This window comes from Podarcis erhardii (genome assembly GCF_964252035.2).
Source record: "Podarcis erhardii genome assembly, chromosome: 6".
In the NCBI taxonomy this organism is placed as follows: domain Eukaryota; kingdom Metazoa; phylum Chordata; class Lepidosauria; order Squamata; family Lacertidae; genus Podarcis; species Podarcis erhardii.
In genome coordinates this window covers 94,724,970-94,749,325 of record NC_138510.1, presented here as the reverse complement: position 1 = coordinate 94,749,325, position 24,356 = coordinate 94,724,970, and the positions used below count along the sequence as shown (strand labels likewise).

At 46.3% G+C, this 24,356-nt stretch overlaps 1 protein-coding gene across 1 annotated transcript in view; it reads left to right on the top strand.

Moving 5' to 3' along the window:
- Positions 1 to 22,802: 22,802 nt before the first annotated feature.
- The window catches only part of FAM163A (family with sequence similarity 163 member A), a 111,835-nt gene continuing 110,281 nt past the window's right edge, over positions 22,803 to 24,356 (top strand). The window contains exon 1 of the mRNA XM_081865189.1: positions 22,803 to 23,190. The gene's annotated coding sequence lies outside the window, so the exon portion shown is untranslated. The remainder of the gene's footprint in view (positions 23,191 to 24,356) is intronic.

Genomic DNA, 24,356 nt, shown 5'->3' with positions numbered 1-24,356 from the left:
ACCTAGAGGTCCCGGTCCCTAAGGAAGTCAGATTAGCCTCAACCAGAGCCAGGGCCTTTTCAGCACTGGCTCCGGCCTGGTGGAACGCTCTGCCTCATGAGACCAGGGCCCTGCAGGATCTGATTTCTTTCCGCAGGGCCTGTAAGACAGAGTTGTTCCGCCTGGCCTTTGGCTTGGAATTAACTTGATCCCCTCCCCCTCTTCCTTTTTCCTTTCTCCTGTGATGGAGCTCCTATTTGGGAACTTCCCTGGCTTTTTTCTGGCCTACATAGAACCAGTTTGGATAGTTAACCTTGGTGAAGACTTGACGTTTTCATCCCCAAATAAAGTTTTTGATTTGAGTTTCTACTGAAAGGAGGCTGCATTTCAATGTTGTATTTTAATCTTGTTTTTTAAGTTGTATGTCAATCAATTGTTTTTATATCTGGTGTTTGCCGCCCTGAGCCCGGTGTTGGCTGGGGAGGGTGGGGTATAAACATAGGAAGCGGGGTATTATTATTATTATTATTATTATTATTATTATTATTATTATTATTTATCTAGCAGGGCAATAAGTTTAACTTCTGGCCTATACCTGTGATAGACAGCAGGTGTTGAGGTGGTGGTGGGAGGAGGCGGGGGGGTGGGGTGGGGAGAATGGGGCAGAAGGCTACACTGAACCAAATATGCTGTTAATTACATGGAGCAAGTATTTTTTAAAAAGGTTTTGAGGTGACATTTTAAAGTGTCCTTTCACTTGCAGTGCTATTGACTTTGGCCTGCCCACTGTGTAATGGTTCATAGGTACCGTGTGTGACATGGGAAGAGGCAGGAAATTTGGAGGCCAAGTATGTAGAGGGGAGCGACTCTTGCAATGGCCAGGCCTCTAACTCGTTTTTTGTAAAAGACTGAGGCAAATTCCTGGAAGATATGAACACCAGCAGCTTTTATCTAGGATGCTCAAGGCATCTGCCGTAATGCATTGAGTGTCCCAAATACCTTAAAATGCTGGAGGCTAGAGGTGGGCAGCAGAGAAATGAGGATTCTACCAGTACTATGCACTGTTAAAACCTCCTGATACATCTACATTACAGGAGGAGTCTAGGGCTGCATAGGGGTATAAACTAATAGAGCTCTTCTAGACTAGTGGGGACCATCTTTTCTAGACAACTTTGAGAAGCAGCCACTGGGGAGGGGGGCTCTCCTATGGAGACCTCATAATCATGCTCAGAGGCCATGCTTTCTCCAACATCCACCACCAGAAGTGTCTCCCACTGATGTCCCCTGAAACTAGCAGCAACTCTCCAAAAATCACCTTACTTAGTTCCTGGTGTCCCATATTTTTTGCCAGACTAGTCCCAAAGATTGCAGTACATATGCATGGAGACTTATACAGGAGTCACCAGTGTTCACACCTCTGAATTAGAGCGGTTACCCCTTGCAGTTGATGTTCATTTTCTCAAGGAAGGCTGAGTCAGCATGCCACACTTTTCTGCAACAGCATTTCCAACTAGGCTCAGTTTTTAAAATTACACTGAAGTAGCAAGAAGAACTTTGCATCATTGCACATTCCTCCATCTCATTCAAACCAGGTCTCATTGCCCTTACATATAACGTTAATAAGCCAGGGATCCTTGGCCTAAGATCAGCTTGGTGACCCACTTTAAACTTGGCTCTGGGTGTATGCACTGCCACTAAACTAAGTGTTTCACAATATTTTCATGTAGTCATGGAGTGGTATTTAGGATTTAACCATTGGTAGTTTGTGACCTTTGATGTCTTCCAGAGTGAAAACAAGAAATGCTAATGAGCCTCAAGCCCTTGAGTTTGGAGCCTTGTTGATATCTCCCATTCTACTTTCAAAATACACGTTTCATAATTGGAGCGTTGGAACACCTGAATATTTGCCAGTACTCCCCCTCCAGCTCCATTTTGCATTACGGTGTCAAGCCCATTACAGTGGACGCTCAGGTTGCGAACGTGATTCGTGCGGGAAGCATGTTCGCAGCCCGCAGCGTCCGCAACCTGCAGCGTCGCGTCTGCGCATGCGCGGGTTGCGATTCAGTGCTTCTGCGCATGCGCAAGCGCCGAAACCCGGAAGTAACCCATTCCGGTACTTCTGGGTTCAGCAACCCAAAATCGTGCAACCCGAAACGTCTGTAAACTGAGGTATGACTGTATTTTAAACTGAATCGTATGGGGCGATGAGTCTCTACTCTCTAATTCATTTGAGTCTTACCTGTGCCAGGTGTGTCTTTCTGTGCATCTTTGGGGAGGAGACCAATAACACATTTTGGCAAGGGCGAAGTCTCCTCTTCTTTTCGTTCTTCTGCTCGCTTTCGCTTTTCAGAAGAGAAACATACCCCCTTTCCAACCCCCCACAAAGTCCTCTTTAATCATTCTGTTGGCTCCCCCATCGCCTGCCTATCTCAAGCAAGAGGTTTATTTTATGGTTCAGCTCTTTAAAGAAAGAGGCTGATTGCTGGGTGATGAGATCTTACTCACTACTTTCTGGGCAGCGTGCTTGTGCTTTTAATCCCACTGCTGTCAAGCTCCATTAGGAGATTTGGGCATCATCCTCCTACCTCTGGGGCTCAGCCTACCACTAGCCGGGCTTGAAATGAGGACAGTGCTTTGGCCAGGAGAGTGATGGACAGATGCAGAAAGAGGTCTTAAAGCAACAGCACCCTGCCTCTTGCCTGCTAGGGGCACGGCTGGAGTTTTGGTAATTGCCCAGCTTCTGGCTTCTGAGACAAAAACGAACCAACTTAAGCATCCATGACAGATGGCCATCTAACTTCTGCTTATAAACCTCCAGGGAACGAGAGTCCATCACCTCCCGAGGGAGACTGTTCCACCGTCTAACAGCTCTTACTGTCAGAAAGTTCTTTCTGATTTTGAGCCAGAAACTCCTTTATTGTAATTTGAAGCCATTGGTTCGAGACTTACCCTCCGGAGCAGGAGAAAACAAGCTTGCTCCATCTTCCTTGAGATATTTGAAGATGGCTATCTCCTCTTTTCCAGTATAAACATCAGAGCTCCTTCAAGCGCTCCTCGTAAGAATTGGTTTCCAGACCCTTGATCATCTTGGATGCCCTTCTCTAGACACTCTCCAGCTTGTTAACATCCTTCTTAAATTGTGGTGCTCAGAACTGGAGACATTATTCCAGTTGTGATCTGACCAAGGCAGAATAGAGTGGTACTGTTACTTCCCTTGATCTGAACACTAGACTGCATCACACTGTTGACTCATGTTAAGCTTGTGGTTCACCTCTAGATCCTTTTCATAGTGCCACTGTATTCTGCTCTGGTCAGACCTCACCTGGAGTACTGTGTCCAGTTCTGGGCACCACAGTTCAAGAAGGACACTGACAAACTGGAACGTGTCCAGAGGAGGGCAACCAAAATGGTCAAAGGCCTGGAAACGATGCCTTATGAGGAACAGCTAAGGGAGCTGGGCATGTTTAGCCTGGAGAAGAGGAGGTTAAGGGGTGATATGATAGCCATATTCAAATATATAAAAGGATGTCACATAGAGGAGGGAGAAAGGTTGTTTTCTGCTGCTCCAGAGAAGCGGACACGGAGCAATGGATCCAAACTACAAGAAAGAAGATTCCACCTAAACATTAGGAAGAACTTCCTGACAGTAAGAGCTGTTTGACAGTGGAATTTGCTGCCAAGGAGTGTGGTGGAGTCTCCTTCTTTGGAGGTCTTTAAGCAGAGGCTTGACAACCATATGTCAGGAGTGCTCTGATGGTGTTTCCTGCTTGGCAGGGGGTTGGACTCGATGGCCCATGTGGTCTCTTTCAACTCTATGATTCTATGATTCATATGTACTGCTAGTAAGCCAGGTGTCCCCCATTTTATATTTGTGGATCCGGTTCTCCCTGCCTAAGTGCAGAAGCTTACATTTGTCCCTGCTGAAATTCATTCTGTTAGCTTGGGCCCAGTTTTCCAATCTGTTATGATCATTTTGAATTCCGATTCTGCCTTCTGTGGCATTAGTTACCCCTCCCAGTTTGTTTGTTTTTTTATAAAAATTTTTATTGATTTTCAATTTTAAAAACAAACAAAACATCAACAAACAAAAACATACAAACAAGTGTAATTTCATATCCTCATTTTCATAAACCTTCTTTCCCCGACTTCCCCATACCTCACCCTCTCTGCATCCTTATTCTACAGTTTTTCAGCAACCCCTTAGTCCAATTCTATTTATAACTTATTCTTTCTCTATTTCATCTTAATTCATCAAGTAATTTCCGCTGCAATTCTGCATCTTCCTTTCCCTTGGCATTTTAGCATTCATCAATTTTACAACAGTTCTTAAGATAAACTTTAAATTTCTTCCAATCTTCCTCCACCGTCTCTTTCTCTTGGTCACGGATTCTGCCGGTCATTTCTGCCAATCCCATAAAGTCAATCACTTTCGCCTGCCATTCTTCCAGTGTAGGCAATTCTTGCGTCTTCCAGTACTTTGCTAAAAGTATCCTTGCTGCTGTGGTAGCATACAAAAAAAAAGTCTTATCCTTTCTTGACACCAATTGGCCAACCATGCCCAAGAGAAATGCCTCTGGTTTCTTATGAAAAGTACATTTAAGTACCTTCTTAATTTCATTATAAATCATTTCCCAAAAGGCTTTAATCTTTGGGCAGGTCCACCACAGGTGAAAAAAGGTACCTTCAATTTCATTACATTTCCAACATTTATTATTGGGCAAATGGTAAATCTTCGCAAGCTTAACTGGGGTCATGTACCACCTATAAATCATTTTCATAATATTTTCTCTTAAGGCATTACATGCCGTAAATTTAATACCGGTGGTCCATAACTGTTCCCAGTCAGCAAACATAATGTCATGACCAATATCCTGTGCCCATTTAATCATTGCTGATTTGACTGTCTCATCTATTGTATTCCACTTCAGCAACAAATTGTACATTCTTGATAAATTCTTAGTATTGGGTTCTAACAATTCTGTTTCTAGTTTCAATTTCTCCACCTGGAAGCCAATTTTCCTGCCTTGTTTAAAAGTCTCCATTATTTGATAATAATGGAGCCAATCTCGTACCTTGGACTTTATTTTCTCAAAACTCTGTAGTTTAAACTTGCCACTTTCTTGCTCTAAGATTTCAGAATATTTTGGCCATTTAGATTCCATATTGAGTTTCTTCACCTCCTTAGCCTCCATTGGTGATAGCCACCTAGGAGTTTTACTTTCCAACAAGTCCTTATATCGAATCCAAACATTGTATAATGCTTTCCTAACAACATGGTTTTTAAAGCCTTTATGGACTTTAACCTTATCATACCCCTCCCAGTTTGGTGCCATCTGCAAATCTGATGACTTTTAGGTGCCTCTGTTACGATGCAAGAGCTGACTTCATCCCAGGTGAGGCTGGTACTTCTGTAGATCTTAGGTGGAATGCTAGGCAAGGCTGGATTTATTTCTAAAAAAAATAATGTACTCCCAACTCATATAAAATATTGAGGTGGTGCATGGCAATATATACAAGCACAATATTTTTTTAAAAAAAAAACCCCACAGAGCACCAGAAAAGCAGTAATTTTACAAAGTTTTGAAGTTGCTTCAGTAAACCTTAGTCTGAGCAGTCCTTTCTCGGTTCTGCCTTTCCTGAAAGGTGCCATTTCTGTTACAGGGTTCTTTTAAACTCAGCCAAAGCAAGGTTAGCCTCTCCTTGTACCAAGGCTACTGTGCTGGAATCCTCTGGTCAGAGGACAGCAATGTTACAGCCTTGGGTTGGAAGGGCATCAGTGGCCCAAGACGCTTCAGCGCCCAAGGCAAAATGCCTTGCTGCTGCTGTCCCCATGATTGGAGGAGGGGTGTGGGGCTCTGCAAGGACTTCCCCGCGAGGAACTGCGCTCACAAAGCCTTGCAGCTGGGTGCAGGCAAACTCAAGAGGAAGCCTTGTGGAGTCTCCCTCCCCACCTGGTGGGTTGGTTATGCTATGCAAGGGCTTCTCCTTAAGTAAAACAAATAATAATAAGACAGTGGTGCCCCGCAAGACGAACGCCTCGCAAGACGAAAAACCCGCTAGACGAAAGGGTTTTCCGTTTTTCGAGGCGCTTCGCAAGACGAATTTCCCTATGGGCTTGCTTCGCAAGACGAAAACGTCTTGCGAGTCTTGCGAGTTTTCCCCCTTTCCCCCCTTTTTCTAAGCCGCTAAGCCGCTAATAGCCGCTTAGCCTTTAATAGCCGCTAAGCCGCTAATAGCGCTAATCCGCTAATCTGCTAATAGGGATGCTTCGCAAGACGAAAAAACCGCTAGACGAAGAGACTCGCGGAACGGATTATTTTTGTCTTGCGAGGCACCACTGTAATAATAATAATAATAATAATAATAATAATAATAATAATAATAATAATAATTTATTTATACCCCACCCTTCCCGGTTCAAAAACTGGGCTCAGGATGGCTAACAGATTTAAAACACTTTAAAACACTTAATTATAAAAGCAGCATAAAATACAGTATAAAAACATGAATAAAAATCAAAAATCAATTAGATAATCCCCAGGGCTAGCTGGCTGAATTGGTCCTACTTGGGCCAGCGAGGAGGCCAGGGGAGAATTAGCTGTGGGTTCTCAGAGTGGGTGATCTTCATAGAAGGGGAGGGGGAGGGAAGAGAAGGGAAATAAAAGATCAGGCTGAATTCAAATTAAAGGCCAGGCAGAATAGCTCTGTCTTACAGGCCCGACGGAAGGAGGTTAAATCCTGCAGGGCCCTAGTCTCATGGGACAGAGCATTCCACCAGGTCGGAGCCATCACTGAAAAGGCCCTGGCCCTGGTGGAGGATAGTCTGACTTCCTTAGGGCCCGGGACCGCTAAACTATGGTTGTTCATAGTTAGGGTCCTCTGCAGGGCATACCAGAAGAGGCGGTCCCGTAAATACGAGGGCCCTAAGCCACAAAGGGCTTTAAAGGTCAAGACCAGCACCTTGAACCTGACCCTATACTCCACCGGGAGCCAGTGCAACTGGTAAAGCACTGGGTGAATATGCTCCCATGGCAGGGACCCCGTGAGGAGCCTCACTGCAGCATTCTGGGACATTTTCAAGGGCATTCAGCAAGGTCTCCCTGCCTAGTAGCAGAGTTAGGGGGCAGAATACTCTGCTGCTGTGCCACTGCCCAAACCTCCCTTACCTGGGTTGCTTCTCCAGCAGGGGTGGGGTGGGTGGGGTTTCCGCCACCTGAGATGGCTGTTTCACCCCGGCTCATGGGCGGTCCGGTTTTGTCTCGCAGGCTCACCTGGCAGGCTTGCTTCTGGGGCCGGCCTGGCCTTGCCGACAGTTTCCCTTCTAAGAGTCCACAGTCTCACCCCCTAACAAATGGGAATCTGATCCCAGGGTCATGGCAGTGTCTAGAACCCAGTTTGAGAACCGCCTGATAGAAAACATACAGACAACTTCGCCAAATGTGGCAAAAGCCATCAGAAATAATAATAATAATAATAATAATAATAATAATAATAATTTATTTACACCATGCCCATCTGGTTGAGTTTCCCCAGTCACTCTGGGCGGCTCCCAATCAAGTGTTAAAAACAACACAGCATTAAATATTAAAAACTTCCCTAAACAGGGCTACCTTCAGATGCCTTTTAAAGATAGAATAGCTGCTTATTTCCTTCACATCTGAAGGGAGGGTGTTCCACAGGGGGGGGGCGCCACTACCGAGAAGGCCCTCTGTCTGGTTCCCTGTAACCTCACCTCTCGCAATGAGGGAACCGCCAGAAGGCCCTCGGCACTGGATCTCAGTGTCCGGGCTGAACGATGGGGGGTGGAGACGCTCCTTCAGGTATACTGGACCGAGGCCATTTAGGGCTTTAAAGGTCAGCACCAACACTTTGAACTGTGCTCGGAAACGTACTGGGAGACAGTGTAGGTCTTTCAGGACTGGTGTTATGTGGTCTCGGCGGCCGCTCCCAGTCACCAGTCTAGCTGCCGCATTCTGGATTAATTGCAGTTTCTGGGTTACATTCAAAGGTAGCCCCACGTAGAGTGCATTGCAGTAGTCCAAGCGGGAGATAACCAGAGCATGCACCACTCTGGCAAGACAGTCTGCAGGCAGGTAGGGTCTCAGCCTGCGTACCAGATGGAGCTGGTAGACAGCTGCCCTCAATACAGAACTGACCTTCTCCTCCATGGACAGCTGTGAGTCCAAAATGACTCTCAGGCTGCGCACCTGGTCCTTCAGGGGCACAGTTGCCCCATTCAGGACCAAGGAACCCCCCACATAAACACTTGCCCCCTTTTACAGCCCTCATTGGGTGCAAATGTTGGAGCCTCTACTTGACCCACCAGTGTTGTACATAACAGTATTGGACCCTGTTGCTCTGCTGTACCTTCTGAGGGCACCTCTGCCCCAGCATTGCCCCAGTTCTGAAGAGGTAGCATAATAATCTCCATTTTGTGACCTACAGTGATCCTTGTTCCCTCTTCCTTCACACTTTCCTTTGAACGTGGGAGTCCTCACAGCTTACTGGTTGAGCACATGGGTTTGCCAACATCTGTCAGTCCCCAGCTTCTCCAGTCGCAAGGGTCTTGGATAGCAAAGAGAGGGAACTCTTTGGGGTCACCTATTTTACCCTCCTGCAGCCCCACATATTTCACTGTCTTCGAAAGAGAGGGAAAGAGCAGGCACCACGAGCTTCGCGAGGCAGCTTCCTATGTTTGCACATTTCCCAGGTTTGGTTTGAAGCAGTCGCTCATGGGATCTGGCTGGACATTTCATTAAAAGCTTGGAGCTGGAGTCCCGGTTGGCATGAAGTCTCTGATTGTGACATAAGCTCCACCTCAGCCAAAGGATTTTGCATTAGTGGAACGTTTGCTTTTGTAACACAATTTGATGCCTTCCCCTTCCTGCCAACGGTTTCCAAAAGTTGCGCAGGAATTGTCTGAAAAGTAACTGATGAGCCATGGTCATTTTGGAGGTGACCTGCAATCAATAAAATAAGATTAAAAAAACAAAAGGACCGACATGACATTGGCGTTATGAGCCAAACCTTTCCAATAGCTGAGATTACGCATATAGTAGAGCTGTTCAAAGGTTTTCCTCCTTTCAAGGCAGTGGCAAGTGGTTTGCAAAACTACTGGAAGACAAGTAAAATATTCACAGTCACTGGGTGGAAGCCAGAATTCTGGGCCTCCTCTGCAATGTTTACACTTGTCAGCTATGTAAACTAAGGGTTTAAATTAGGTGTATTGGGGTGGACTGATGGGGATGATTTAAAGGGTATGTGTGAAATAATACATTGGCGGAAGACGCCCAAAGCATTGGGAGAGAAATATGAGGGAGCAATAAGGGGTTTGCAGCTGTGGCTTAAACCACAGAGCCTAGGACTTGCTGATCAGAAGGTCGGCGGTTCGAATCCCCGTGACGGAGTGAGCTCCTGTTGCTCGGTCCCAGCTCCTGCCCACCTAGCAGTTCGAAAGCATGTCAAAGTGCAAGTAGATAAATAGGTACTGCTCTGGCGGGAAGGTAAACGGTGTTTCCGTGCGCTGCTCTGGTTCGCCAGAAGCGGCTTAGTCATGCTGGCCACATGACCCGGAAGCTGTATGCCGGCTCCCTCGGCCAATAAAGCGAGATGAGCGCCGCAACCCCAGAGTCGGTCACGACTGGACCTAATGGTCAGGGGTCCCTTTACCTTTACCTTTAATAATAGAAGGAAACCTCTTCCAAAGACAGTGAAATATATTTGGGGCTGCAGGAGGGTAAAAGTGGTGAACCCAAAAGTGTGTGTGTGTGTGTGTGTGTGTGTAGTGTATTAATTGGTGGGAAGTTAAGTTCTTCCAAAGATGGTGAGGGTTCTGTAGGAAACTGCCTTATGTTTTTATAAACCCCTGAACTTCTACAAGTCCTGTTCCATGCACAACAAATTAGCTAAAGTTCTGTAAGAGACGATTCTAAGTTGACTTCACAAATGGGTTACCGTCTTCATGCCATATCTGGTATCATGTGTGTAGTTCAAGTTTTTGTGTGAAATTAAGTTATTGTTTTTGAAATTGGTTTCCATTAAACAAACTGGGAGCAATGTGTGTGTGTTAGGGTTGCCATACATCTGGGAAAACCCGGACATGTCCTCTTTTGGAGGCCAACATGCCTGTCCGGAACTATTTTTACATGTTAAAGGAAATATCTGGGTTTGGGCGGGGGGGCTTGGGCTCAGGCTGCTCTGCATGCCGCTGCTGCTGCCAGACCAAGTTGGGAAAAGAGGCGTGCTGCCTCAGGCTGGTAGCAGCTCTCTTTTTTCTCTCTTCAAGATATGGCAACCCTAGTGTGTGTAATATTTATACGCACATTTTAAAAGCTTAGAAGAAAAAGCTTTGTGAACTGTAGCCTGCTGTGAAAAAGGCCCAGAACAATCTGAAGCTACAGTGACAGCCTGGAGCACTCAACTTGGAACTCCTTAATTTCTCTGAGTCACAGCACTGCACACTCTTTATTCCCTATCCTTTTCAGTAAAAGGTTGTGTTTGTCCTTGACAGTGTACAAAGCAGCACATCTTCTGCACCCTGGGTCAGTCCCAGATGTCTGGCAGCCCTCTCTCTCCAACTATTTCTGTGACTCCTGCTTGCCCTCCAGTACCATGTAGTGCATTCTGGGATGTGAGCAGAGACTGAAGCCATATTAAACCACATGTCCCAGAGGGTTTGTTGCCTGAAGTTACTGATTTAAGCTACTGTGCCCACAAGTTTCTCAATGATGATAGATGAGAATCTGCCAAGCCAAATAACATCTGTGGCTTGGCAGGCACAGGGAAAGAAAGTGCCGTACCCAAGGGCCTGTTCCTGTCTGATCAGCATTGACCTTACTGAGACAGCCCTTCTCTCTTGTTTAGTCATGACTCCCTCTCTGTCTCTTTGCAGAGTCGTGAGCCAGCCACCTGAGCCTGGCCAAAGGTGAGGCAGAAATGTTGGTCCTGATTGTCCTGGGATAGAGCAAGGCTGATACCAATTAGCTTAGGCACCAAAGAATTGCATGGCACCTTAAATTATTAGCAGATCTACTGCAGTACATCTGCTACATGTGGGTTTCATGTGAATTATGTACCTTAGTTCTCCCTTTGCCCTGATTCCAAAGCTGGTGTTTTGTTCTTAATGTGTAAAGGTAAAGGTGAAGGGACCCCTGACCATTAGGTCCAGTCGTGGCCGACTCTGGGGTTGCAGCGCTCATCTCTCTTTATTGGCCGAAGGAGCTGGCTTACAGCTTCTGGGTCGTGTGGCCAGCAGGACTAAGCCACTTCTGGCAAACCAGAGCAGCGCACGGAAACACCGTTTACCTTCCCGCTGGAGCGGTATCTATTTATCTACTTGCACTTTGACGTGCTTTCGAACTGCTAGGTTGGCAGGAGCTGGGACCGAGCAACGGGAGCTCACCCCGTTGCAGGGATTCGAACCGCCAACCTTCTGATCGGCAAGTCCTAGGCTCTGTGGTTTAACCCACAGCGCCACCTGCGTTCTTAATGTGAGGGATAGTTTATTCATTTAGGTACCAGCTCTCTGGCTGCGTATACAAAGTGACATTTTGCCTTCATAACTCAGCACTTTGGAATATTCTGCTTTTGGTATGAAGTGGCACGATGGGAAAGGGACTGTGCAGAGCGGGGTCAATTATTCCAACCCCTCTGCTATCCTCATCGGACCTTTGGGGATGTTAACAAGTTTAAGCAAACAAACAAGCAAAAACTTGCAAGAAACAGCTGTGAGATGGGAAGCATAGCAATTCTGTATCAGTTAATCTAGGAAGTCCACAGCTTCCGTGTTGCAAGTGGTACCCTTTCCCTACATTATACTAAAGATGGAAGAATGTCCCTGCCTTGGGACAGGTCAATTAGGGAACGGAGGAGGTGAGAGAGGCAATTTGTCCAAGGCTGCCAAATGAATGGCAGATTAATCCGAAATTTGGGTGTGGGTCACCCAGGTTATTGACTTAGCTTAGAACATGGGTAGGCAAACTAAGGGGGGATCCGGCCGAAATGCCTTCTAAATGCAGCCCACAGACAGTCCGGGAATCAGCGCGTTTTTACATGAGTAGAATGTGTCCTTTTATTCAAAATGCATCTCTGGGTTATTTGTGGGGCCTGCCTGGTGTTTTTACATGAGTAGAATGTGTGCTTTTATTTAAAATGCATCTCTAGGTTATTTGTGGGGCATAGGAATTCATTCATTTTATCCCCCCCAAAAAAAATATAGTCTGCCCCCCACAAGGTCTGAGGGACAGTGGACCGGCCCCCTGCTGACCCCTGCATAGTCCAAAGGCTATTCATCAGTAAATAAGGATTTGTTTTAAGTTTTAAGTTTTTTTTTATTGTTTAACCACATCAGTTAACATATACATATGCTATAATGTTATTGTTTTAGTTAAATAAATTGTTTAAATTGTTATTAAGGAAATGATTATTTTTCTCCTTACAATAAAGTACAGCAGAAAAGTTGTCCAAATATAAACAAATGGACCGGCCCCCTGCTGGAAAAGTTTACTGACCCCTGGCTTAGAAGATTGTGTATTGCATTTCTTACTAGGCCAAACATTTACTTCTAAAGAAAAATCAGCCAATATCTTTTCCTCTGCAGAACCTTTCCGTGGGGCAATCTAAATGTGACACTTTTGTGGTTTCCAGAGAGGGGGTGCGTTTATGAATTCTGAAATAAACACACAGAGTTTTAGGAAAGGGCATGCTATTTATTTCCTATGATGCAGGAGGAAGAGAGTGGGGGGGGGATCATGGACAAGAGGGGGAAGAAAGAGTGACTTGGCAAATTTCCAGTGACGCTTGTTAGGTGGAGAGAGGAGTTTCTGGTGGGAGAAGAGGGAGATGACTTAGCAGCGAAGTGGGTGATTAGAAATCAATATTTGATTTCACCCCAGTAACCAAGAACCGAGAAGAGATCCTGACAAGATGCAGACCAGTTAGTGAATGAGCATCTTCTTCTTCTAGAGAGAGAGAAAAGGAATTCTATTTGTTCTCGGGTAAGCATTTTTCAAGAGAAGTAAAGGTACTTTGAAACAGGGGCTGCTGTTTTATGTGCTTGAGCAGGACTCCCTGTTTCAGGCTCCCTTCAGCCTTACCTGTCTCCAGCCTGAAAGGCTGAGAAGGAATTGGGTTATCTAGGGTTAGTGATGGGGGATAAATCTGATTCAGTTCTCATTTAAAGGCACATTTATCTCATATGCATTTTCCAAAAGTATAAGCATATCAAAGCGTGGCCATCCTGCAGAATTTGCACTTTTCTGAATTTTGCAGTGCATTTCTCCAGCCAAGTAATCTGTCCAAAAATGCAAATACCTAGAATAAGTGTGCATGTGAATGCATATAGTAAGGAAACCAACATTTAAAAGGCATTATATTACAGGAAATTGCTTTGCAAAAATATTAGGAAAATTACACTAACATGCACACCACCTCAAGCTCCTTTGAGGATAAGGTGCTATATATGTATAATAAACAAATAATAAAATGCTGATGAATTTTAATAATAATAATAATAAATAATAAATAATTTTTATTTATACCGCACCCTCCCCCACCCTGGAGGTGGCATGGGTGCCAGCTTGGGCTCAGATTTACTCCCAGCTGCCTCTTTAGAAAGTGGTGGCTCCTATGTAACGGAAAGGCACCAGAGGCAGCTCTATGGCTGAAAAAGCTGAGGGGGGTGTCTGGAAGTGGGGTAATGAGCGACATTTCTGAGAGTTTGCCTGAGCCTCCTTCTGAGGGTGGCTGGAAGCCTCCCTGGGATCAGACATCTCTTGGGGTTTGCAACCTACTACAGAGCCTTGGACTTGCCGATCAGAAGGTCGGTGGTTCGAATCCCTGTGACGGGGTGAGCTCCCGTTGCTCGGTCCCTGCTCCTGCCAACCTAGCAGTTCGAAAGCACGTCAAAGTGCAAGTAGATAAATAGGTACCTCTCCAGCAGGAAGGTAAACAGTGTTTCTGTGTGCTGCTCTGGTTCGCCAGAAGTGGCTTAGTCATGCTGGCCACATGACTTGGAAGCTGTACGCTGGCTCCCTCGGCCAGTAAAGCAGGATGAGTGCCTCAACCCCAGAGTCGTTCACGACTGGACCTAATGGTCAGGGGTCCCTTTACCTTTACCGTTACCTTTACCTTATACCCACCACACTGGGACCCTCCCAGACTGCATGCAATATTTGCTCGCATATTTGCAAAGCTAAGCAGGGTCCGGTATGGTTTCAGATTGGACGATGGATGGCATGTTGAGATTCCTGCATTACAGGGGTTTGGACCAGATGACAGACAGGGTCTGTCCAACTCTACGATTCCACAATACTATGGTTCCTCAGGTTCCGACCACCCCTTCCATGACACCTCATGGCATTATGTTCAAATGGAGTTGCAATTATCCTTTCCCCCTTTTTGACTACTGGTGACCCTGGAACGAAGGTAGAACTATAAACAATGAGAAGTGAAGCCTCTCTTAAAAACATTGACTGTGGGAAGTGGGGAGGTGTTTTGAGAACAATTATGCTTTACTGATTTAGGGTCCCCATCTCTTTGGTTGGTGCATCCCTGAATTCCAGGCCATTTTGCTTGAGGATGCCTCTCTTGGCAGCTGCACACCATTAAGAGAGGCTGCTATGCCATCCCTCTGGCAAAGACACTTCTATAACCTAACCTCATCCTTCTAAGATCTGGAAAGAGCTTCTTCGTTCATCAAATATTAAGGCCTGTGTTCGTTAGTGGGGAAAAGAAACACACGTTTCCTTCTCAAGGTATACGTGATGCATGAGAATCAAGAGGGGATCGGAAGTCCCCCACCCCAGGAAAAAAGCACCAACTCGGCTTCATAGTAAGTGGTCAGGTCTGGATCAAACCAGTTACTTAAGGCTCTTCATTCTGTGCCTCCACCCTAAGTATTTGTAGCTTTATATTGAAAGCCATGGAGAAGAGAGGCTGCCTTGGAAGAATCAGCACCCAAGCCTTAAAATTCTTGACTCCACTTGCCTGTATATCTCATTCACGTCTTACTGAGGTGGAAGGTAGTGAATAGACTTTGACGGTAAAGAACTGTGGATAGGACAACAAGGGAAGGGAATGCTTGAAGGTACAGTGGTACCTCTGGTTATGTACTTAATTCGTTCCGGAGGTCCGTTCTTAACCTGAAACTGTTCTTAACTTGAAGCACCACTTTAGCTAATGGGGCCTCCCGCCGCTGCCACACGATTTCTGTTCTCATCCTGAAGCAAAGTTCTTAACCTGAGGTAATATTTCTGGGTTAGTGGAGTCTGTAACCTGAAGCGTATGTAACCCGAGGTACCACTGTAGATCTCTCAACAGGTGATTTGTTGTCCCGTAGCAGGCAGGAAAGGTCCCAGCCCACTAGACAGGTATGCACATTTTTAGTCCCGTTAGAACCAAAAGGGGTTTGGGATGCATAACACACTGGATCATGGCCAGTGTGTGCCTAAAACTCTGGGTGAGAAACTCCTGTTAATATTTGCATTACACTTGAATATGTTTGAGACTTTCAAAGCAACAGAGGAAATCCCCCCCCCTTGCAGAGTTCCAAATGTGTGTTTATAAGGGGAAATGCACATACAATCTAAAATTGGGGGGGGGGGAGGATCTGGACTGGTGGAGGTAATTTGGGGGAGAATCACTGGGCAAGGGAAGGGTTAAACAGCCCTTACTGATGTGAAATACCCTCTGCATTTTCTGCTGACCAGCAAATACTTGTCTGCCAAAGACCTGTTGGTTGACATGAGGTGCAGTTCCACCCTGAGATAATTTTCACCAACAGGCAAGAGTTGCAAGAAGGATAACAATTCCTTCAAACAAACAAACAAACAAACAAACAAAATTAAAATGGTTTGTGTTAAGTTGTGGGTGAACATATCAGACGGCACAGCGATTCTTCAAACAGCTCTTGTTTATTCACAGGCCAGAACAGAACAGAACTGAAGGGTTCAGCCAGCCTGCTTATATAGAGCTCCAGTACAATGTAACTGTAACAATTTTCTAAAACTATCCAATCACTGAACGTCACTTTCGGTCCCTTATTTGCATATGTGGACCTGAACTATTTACAGTATCCCCCTTAGGCTAAGGAGGAAGGCTGCACTGAATCCTTCCACCTTCCTCTTTATAAGATTACACTGAAGGACATTTCAGTGAGACTTTCTCCCTAGTAGATGTGTGTGGATCCCAGCAGCTTCGATTCCCCCACCCCAACCCCTCCAGCAGCTGTTATAGGTTGCAGAAAATCTTAAATCGGGTTGCTGTCCTGTAGCAGGATTCTTAAGATGAGGTAGATAAACAACTAATGGAAATAAATGCCTGTCAATAAACAAAAGCCCAAATTCTTTATGTATTGTTTAGGGTATTACTAGCAGAATGAAATGCAGAATATGGTATAACCAGCCACCTTGAAAACTTCAGAGATCCATAGAGAGACTGGCAGCTTCTGGGAGAATAATTTAAACATTCCATTCTGGTCAAGTATTAACATTTTAGCTAATGAGCATTTTGACTCATGCATTTATTTAGGGGAACCTGTGAACCTCCTGATGTTCCTGGACTCCAGCCTCCACCAGCTCCAGCCAGCATGGCTAGTGGTCAGGGGTGATGAGAAGATGACCTTTGATGTGGGACCTTTGATGAGAAGATGACCTTTGATGTGGGACCTTTGATGAGAAGATGACCTTTGATTCAGGGCCAGAGCCAGCCAAAGGTTTAAGCACCTTGCAGTTCAGTGTTAACCATGTTTGCTCAGAAATAAGTGACTGGGGGTCTACTTTCCCCAATATCAGCTATGCACAGAATTGCAGCCTTTATCTGAATGCAAAATTAAAGCATTTTTAAATGTATACAGATATGAAATGTGCCAACATAAGCGACCAAAAACCTGGCTGGCTATTGACAGCTCTTGTGTCTATGTAAGTCAGATTTTGTTATTTATTGCATGTTCTCTGCAGTTATTCCATTATTTCTCTGGTCTTCTGTGTGTATGTGTGTTTGTGCGTGCATGCACAAAATCTCAAATGAACACACTCCTCCTTGCCTGTTCTTTAAAGAAATCTCTCTACAAGTACACGGGATGCCAGCCAATTTTTAAAAGACAGCAACCCCCCAAACCTTTAGTTCTTCTAATTCTTTATTACCCTGCATTTTCTGTACTTCTTCACACCAGCACAAAGCAGCTATGAACTGCTGTCATTCTGATTTAGTAGTTCTCTGTGTTTTTCTGGCACTCGCTTTGACTGGTAGGAAATATCTCTGCAAGGGCCTGAGCAGCTGAGAATGAGATCCTATGGCTTTTAGGAGTAAAAACAATGAAATATGTCCTGGTTATCATCATGTGCTTCCTCCCCCCCCCCCGCACGCACACTGCCTTCTTGGCAGTAGAAGATACAAGTGTTAGCTAAAGCATTTGAAATTGCGAAGGAGAGAAGGATAGAAAATGCTAAACTGTGAGGAACTACAACTAGACAACATTTTTAAACATATCTAGAGGTGCCAAATGGCATGAAAGGCTAGCAAAATATTAGGAATGGATTATGCTGCCAACATATGCTCATTCATTACTCCCAAGATGACTCAGCCTTATGAAGGTGCGTTTTAAATATGGCTGTAGGCTTTAAATGAGATCAGTCAACAAATGTAGCATAAACTCTCAGCCTCACTGAATAAAACTGGGGTGGCGCTGTGGGTTAAACCACAGAACCTAGGACTTGCCGATCAGAAGGTCTTCCAACCGTCTTCCAACTGGTGTTTCCCCATGGGTCTTCCAAAAAGTTGCTGCACTGTATTTACAAGGCACCTTATAAGCTTCAGAGTAAGCTCCATTTGGGTGGCGCTGTCGGTTAAACCACAGAGCCTAGGACTTGCTGATCAGAAGGTCAGCAGTTTGAATCCCCGCGACGGGGTGAGCTCCCGTTGCTCGGTCCCAGCTCCTGCCAACCTAGCAGTTCGAAAACACGTCAAAGTGCAAGTAGATAAAAAGGTACCACTCCGGCAGGAAGGTAAACGGCGTTTCTGTGCGCTGCTCTGGTTTGCCAAAAGTGGCTTAGTCATGCAGGCCACATGATGCAGAAGCTGTACGCCGGCTCCCTCGGCCAATAAAGCGAGATGAGCGCCGCAACCCCAGAGTCGGCCACGACTGGACCTAATGGTCAGGGGTCCCTTTACCTTGACCTAACCAATCAACTAAGGCTATACAGTGGTACCTCGGGTTAAGAACTTCATTTGTTATGGAGGTCCGTTCTTAATCTGAAACTGTTCTTAACCCAAGGTACCACTTTAGCTAATGGGGCCTCCTGCCGCCACCACGCCACCGCCGCGTGATTTCTGTTCTCATCCTGAATCAATGTTCTTAACCCAAGGTACTATTTCTGGGTTAGTGGAGTCTGTAACCTGAAGTGTTTGTAACCTGAAGCGTCTGTAACCCGAGGTACCACTGTAGTTGATTGGTTGTGGACCAATTTCATTTAGTGATGCTGAGAGTTTGGGTCAGGCACAGGCAAACTCGGCCCTCCAGATGTTTTGGGACTACAATTCCCATCATCCCTGACCACTGGTCCTGCTAGCTAGGGATGATGGGAGTTGTAGTCCAAAAACATCTGGAGGGCCAAGTTTGCCTATGCCTGGTTTAGGTTACACTTGCTTGGGTTTGGGGAGATATCGTGGTCCCATTAGGATAACAGGGGTTATGATTATATGTGGGTGTCCCAGATAGTGGCTCAGGTGTTTTTTCCTGCCCTTCTGGAAATGTGCTGCTTCTCCCCATACACAATTATTTAGGCAGAGGTTTTCAACCTTTTTGAGTCCATGGCCCCCTTGATCAACTGCATTCTTTCTGCGGCACCCCTGTGGGGCTCAGGAGCCCAGTTATGTCACCCCTTGCCTGCAGAGTTGGCAGCCTCTCACCCTTTTTCGAACACCCTTGTAGAGTGTTCCCTCAGCCTCCTCTCCTCTCTCCTTGAGAGTCATCTGGGCAGCTGCTGCCCCGGTCTCTGAGCTGCCCCCTTCTGCCCCAAAGAGAGGTGCTTCCTCACACTGCCCCAGAGGGGCCTGGGACTTGTCTGTCCATTCCCAACAGCAAGGACTGGTGGACTGGCTGGCTGGGTTCCATCACCCGCTTGCATGCTTGCTCCAAGGTGGCCTCAGTTTCTGGCAACCAGCACCCCCAGAGACACCATTCGCCTGCGGAGCTTGTAGCCAGGGCTGCTGCAACAAACAGCTGTGCAAGCCTTTGGGAGGCAGAGATGGGAGAGTGCATCAGAGAAGGGAGGAAAGGAAAAAGAGACAGAGGCCAGTGTTGCCCACGGCACCTCTGATCATCATTCAAGGCACGCTAAGGTGCCTTGGTATACTGGTTGAAAACCACTGATTTAAGAATGTATAAAACCAGTTCAAATATGTGTTGGAAATGTAAAGAAAAAGAAGGGACCTTCAATCATATGTGGTGGGACTGTAGTAAAATTTAAAAAAATTGGGAAATGATATATAATGAGTTGAAGAAAATGTTCCAACTAACATATGTCAAAAAACCTGAAGCATTTTTGTTAGGGATTGTAGGAAAAGACCGGCCAAGGAAACTGAAAAATATCTTTATGTATGTGACAACGGCAGCAAGAGTCTTAATAGCATCCTTGGATGGAAGAACGAGGAAATCCCGACCAAAGAACTGTGGCAAGAAAAATTGATGGACTACGCAGAACTGGCAAAACTGACACACAAACTACATGACAAGGATAACTGTGATTTTAAAGATGAATGGGAACCCTTTACAAAGAACTTAAAGAAACAACAAAATGAACTGGACTCCTTGGCAGGTTTTGAATAAACATTCACAAACTTTTTATTGATAATATCTAGATAGATAAATTAAGGATCTGTACAGTTTTGTAACATGCAGAAAATAACATATGTTGATAAACCAGAGAGGAGCTGAGGGAAGTCTGGGGGGGGGTATATTTGGGGGAGGAGGGAGGGGGAAAATAGGGGAATTTTTTTTTAAGGATGAAATGTTTTTTGATAAAATGTTATGTTGAAATTACATATATATATATATATATATATATATATGCTTTCGTAGATTTTCACGGGTACAGGAATGCAGGTTTTGGTGTCCTCGGGTGTCTTCCCGTGTTAAATATATATTAAAGAAAACCACTGATTTAGGGGATCATGGCTTCCCATTTTTCCTGCCTTGCCAAAGAGCTGGCAGGGGCAGGCCTTGGTCTTTCACATTTCAGTGGCACTGTGTGAGCCCAAAATTTGGTGCCCTCCCGCCTCTGGCCTTGCATTCTGCTCAATTCACTATGTCATAGTTGCAATGCTCTGCGGCTCCCCCTCAGTCGCTGGAAGGAGGGGACTTTAAGCTATGGTGTGTGTTAGCCTCTCTGCTTCCACTGCCTCCAAACAAATTAAAAGATGCTAGTGAATGAGGCAGACATAATTCGGGTTAAAGTAACTCTTCCTAGTTAGCTGGTTGTCAGTTATGTGCAGGCTGGGCTTCTAGCTATGATGTCAAATGGACGGTGGTCGTTCCTGGAATGTCTCTGGAGAGGCTCCTCTCCCACTCTGCCTTAGCAAAAGGGCAGAGTTAATGAGCCAGTACCCAGCAACTATTTATCATTCCTCTGGCATGATTTCAGTCTCAGCCAGAAGAATTGCCCAGCTACCCAACTTAATGTGCAGCATTGCCTTTGTATCAAGGAAAGAAGCGATTGTGCTGTTAGCTCTCTTTTGGTGATCTTGAGGTACAATCTGGCATGGCCGGTGCTTTTCCATTTTGCGTGCCTGTTTTAGGAGCCTTCAAGCTTTATGATGGTCTTTCAGAATTATAGGCCTAAAAGTGGCTGAAAGGCTATTTACAAGGGTCACAAGCACTATAGATTCTTGGCGTACGGATATTAAACTGCTGGCACCTCACATTTTAGGGGTAGGAAAGTATATTGCTTGAGACTTGTGAGAACTACTACCAATCAAAATAGACCAGGCTTGCAGTTTATGGCACGCTGGGCCAAACGTAGCCCACTAGGGACAACTGAGCTCAAGAGAAGCTAAATTAAAAAAAATACCTGTTTTTGCTCCCTGTTAGGAACTGTAGAAACAGGCTGCTATCAAACACCTCGAAAACCACCAGCACATGACCGTTGGGCTCACTTCAGCCCACTGTGTTGCAAGGAATGCCTAAAGTAGACAGTGCTGAGCTAGACTTGGAACCAGTGCTTTGGCTCCCTTTACTGGTCTGGACTGGGGAATTGAGAAGAGGCCAGTATTAGATGGCTTTAGATGCCACAGTGGTACTGTGGGGATAATGCCCAATTTTACCAGCCCAAAACTCTTTGGATAGTATCAGCCACCTCTAGAAAGGAAGGAATAAACAAAGGAGGTCTGTAGCCATGCTCTTTCACCCTGCCTTATTGAGGAATCAAAGCATTCTGATTGATTCAAGGAAGGAATTTGTTTTGTTTTGACTATGGCAGACCAACACGGCTACCTATCTGCATTCTGATTGGATGAGGCTTTTCACAGCACGAGGGACCTTTGAGGGATAGCAGGGATGTAGTCTATTCCATAGATAGAGATTTAAGCAGAAAATAGCAGGCTTTGGTGTGCTGATTTAATATGCTCAAAAAGTCTGATATATTTGGCAAGAGGATAATAGAGTTGCGAGTGCACGTACTAATCTCTCTCTTTTAATACTATGACAAGTTTTCATTTGTTCACTTAATCTTTCCTATTGCATCCTTTTGGGAACGTTCCATGGTATCTGAGCCAAACGGCAGGCACTGGGTCACTGCTTTTCCTCCGCCCCCTTAAAAAAGATACTTGACGCACACTAGAGACCCGCTTTTGGGTGTGCAGCCAGAAAAAAGATGGGACATTTTGATTTCAAAGAAACATGCGCGATCCTATAGGCACGTAGCGGATGCACAGACTCAAAGCAGCCAGCTTTTCTTTCGCTTTCTCGCATTGTCTTTATCCTGTTAATAAGAAAATCCGTTTATTTTGGTCCAGGCAAAAGGTCAGAAAAATAATAATTAAAACCCGGCCAAGCGGACGTAAAGCTTCATTTGCGATGATTGAGGCGAAGGATCAGGATGCGCGCCGCTGATGAGCGCCGAACTAATGAGGTTAGAAAAGGATTTTATCCCCAATAACGAGCTACTGGAGAGCTTTCAGCACCACGGACAGCAGCCAAAGGGAGGGCCGGAGCTGCCTGGTTAATCGTATTCAGCGGGCGCTGGCAGCAACTCCTCAGTTAGCATCTGTCGATTTTTTAAACGGACTCCAGAGGGGAGTTGGCAACCTGCAACCTGTTGGGCCAAATGGGCTCGTAGCTCCCTCTCTCTTTTCTTTCGCTCTTCTGCTCTGCAGCTCAAGCGAAATCTCTCGGGGCCTCCTTCCCTCCAGAGGCTCCACCCTTCGGATGCTTCTCAGTCACCCAGTCGGAGCAGAACTCGCAAGTTTCCGTGTCACGTGTGTGTGTGTTTCAGCAGATGCTGCAGCTTTTGGGAGGTGGGAGGTGCTCCGCAGCGCCTTCTGCCCTCTTTGCCCAGCTGAGCTGTGCTCAAACAGAGCGGCTGGCGGTTCTTAGCAGGGGCTCGCGAGGTCCCTGAAGCCCAACCTGGGAAAACGCAAACCGCTTAGCTTTCTTTCTTTCCTTCTTTCCTTCCTTCCTTTTCCAAACGTCTTTTTAAACGTTGCATTGTTTCAGCGAACTTCAGTGATTTTGCTCTCCGCGCATCACAGTCTCTAAACGGGACTGTTCGGAGCTGGCTGAAAACCGCGGCCTCGGGGAAGTCATCCCAGCAGATTGAGATTGTGGCTCCCGCTGATCGCACCCCACATTTGCTCCCCCCCCCCCCATTCGCATGCTCGTCTCTCCGCCTGGCTTCTCGCAGTGCGCGTGGGCGAAGGAAGGGGGGCCCCACTCCCCTCGGCAGAGCATGAAGCATCGGCGCCCCCTGCAGCAGGGGGGGATCCAGCACACGCTTTTGGAGAGCCTGCCCAGGAAACACGCCAGACGCGCCTGGGCGAGAGCTTGAGGGCGCGTGGTGCGCCACCTCCCTCCTGCCCGCGCCGCTGCGCTCCCGCCGCCTTTGCTGCCAGTCTACACACTTTCCACCCGCCACTGCCTTGCCTGCTGGAACCAGGGGTGCTCAGACCCTCGCAGGATAGGCAATCGGCCCATCCAGCCAAAACAGAGACGCCTCCCAGGTAAGTTGCTCTGGAATCCACGCTCGCCTGGGTGCATGTGTGTGTGTGTGTGTATTTTTCTCTGTTGCGCCCCTGCCCCTCTGAAAGATCTGTTGGAGGGAATCTGCAGCAAAGTGGCGGCACTGTGGGCTTTGTGACACGAGGGGAAGGGAAGTCCGAAGGGCTTCCTTGCAAAACGGCGCGAAGGGCTTGCACAGTGTGTGTTTGTGTGGTGTGTTTGTGTAGTGACAGGGTTGGGGGACCGACCCGTCCTCGCTCCCTCCCTTTTGCGTGGAGACTCGCGGCGCGTTTCCACCTATCTCCAGCTGCCATGGTCTTTCGTTTTGTCGGCTGGAGTGACACTCCACCGCCACCCCCCTCTCTATGGAGAATGGTCACTTGGTTTCCCCTAACATCCCGCCCCTTCTGAAGACAGCTTGCTTGTTCTGGGATCCACGGATCTGGCGCGATCGCGCCTTGGAAAACAAACCTGCGCGGCGCGGAGACGCGGTGGAGAGACGCCTTGAGGCTGCTTAGCATTCAGAGGGGTCTTCGCAGACCGAAGCTTTCTTCTGCTCTCTGCGCCCTTCCAGTCAGTTCCTGAAATATATATATGGATTTGTGTGTTTTGCTTTCCTTCCCTCTGGCTTTCCTTTGTTGGAGAAGGGTGTCTTTGTGTTGGAATTCTGCCAGTGGGGGGATGCAATGCAAACAAACACAAGATTGCTGAGTTATGCTGGGGCTGGTTCCTATCCGCTCCCTTTGACAGACCTCCAAGGCGTTTTGGCTAATTGAACTCTGTCACATTTCGGGTTTCTCGTTCTGTAAAAATTAGAAGGGTCATAAAATCGGGAGAAAAGAGGGCAACTCTTTGCAGCAGCCTCTGTTAACCAAGCCGGTCCTTTTGCTTGTGAGTTTATGGGTGGTGGTGGAATGAAATCCAGGCATCAAATATAAGTACAGAGGGGAGCAATTCCGTATTTTGTTTTGTATTTCCCCTTTTGAGCTACACTCAGGGGTTCCTTTGCCATGAAGGGGGGCAAGCAGAGTGGGATTTCACCCATGAGGCACACTTCATTAAGAAGTTTTCATTGAGCATTCATTTCAATGGGGCTTGTACAATCTACTTCTTGGTGGATTGTATGTGAGGCTGATGAGCAATAGCAGAGCATACTGTCTGTGTTTTT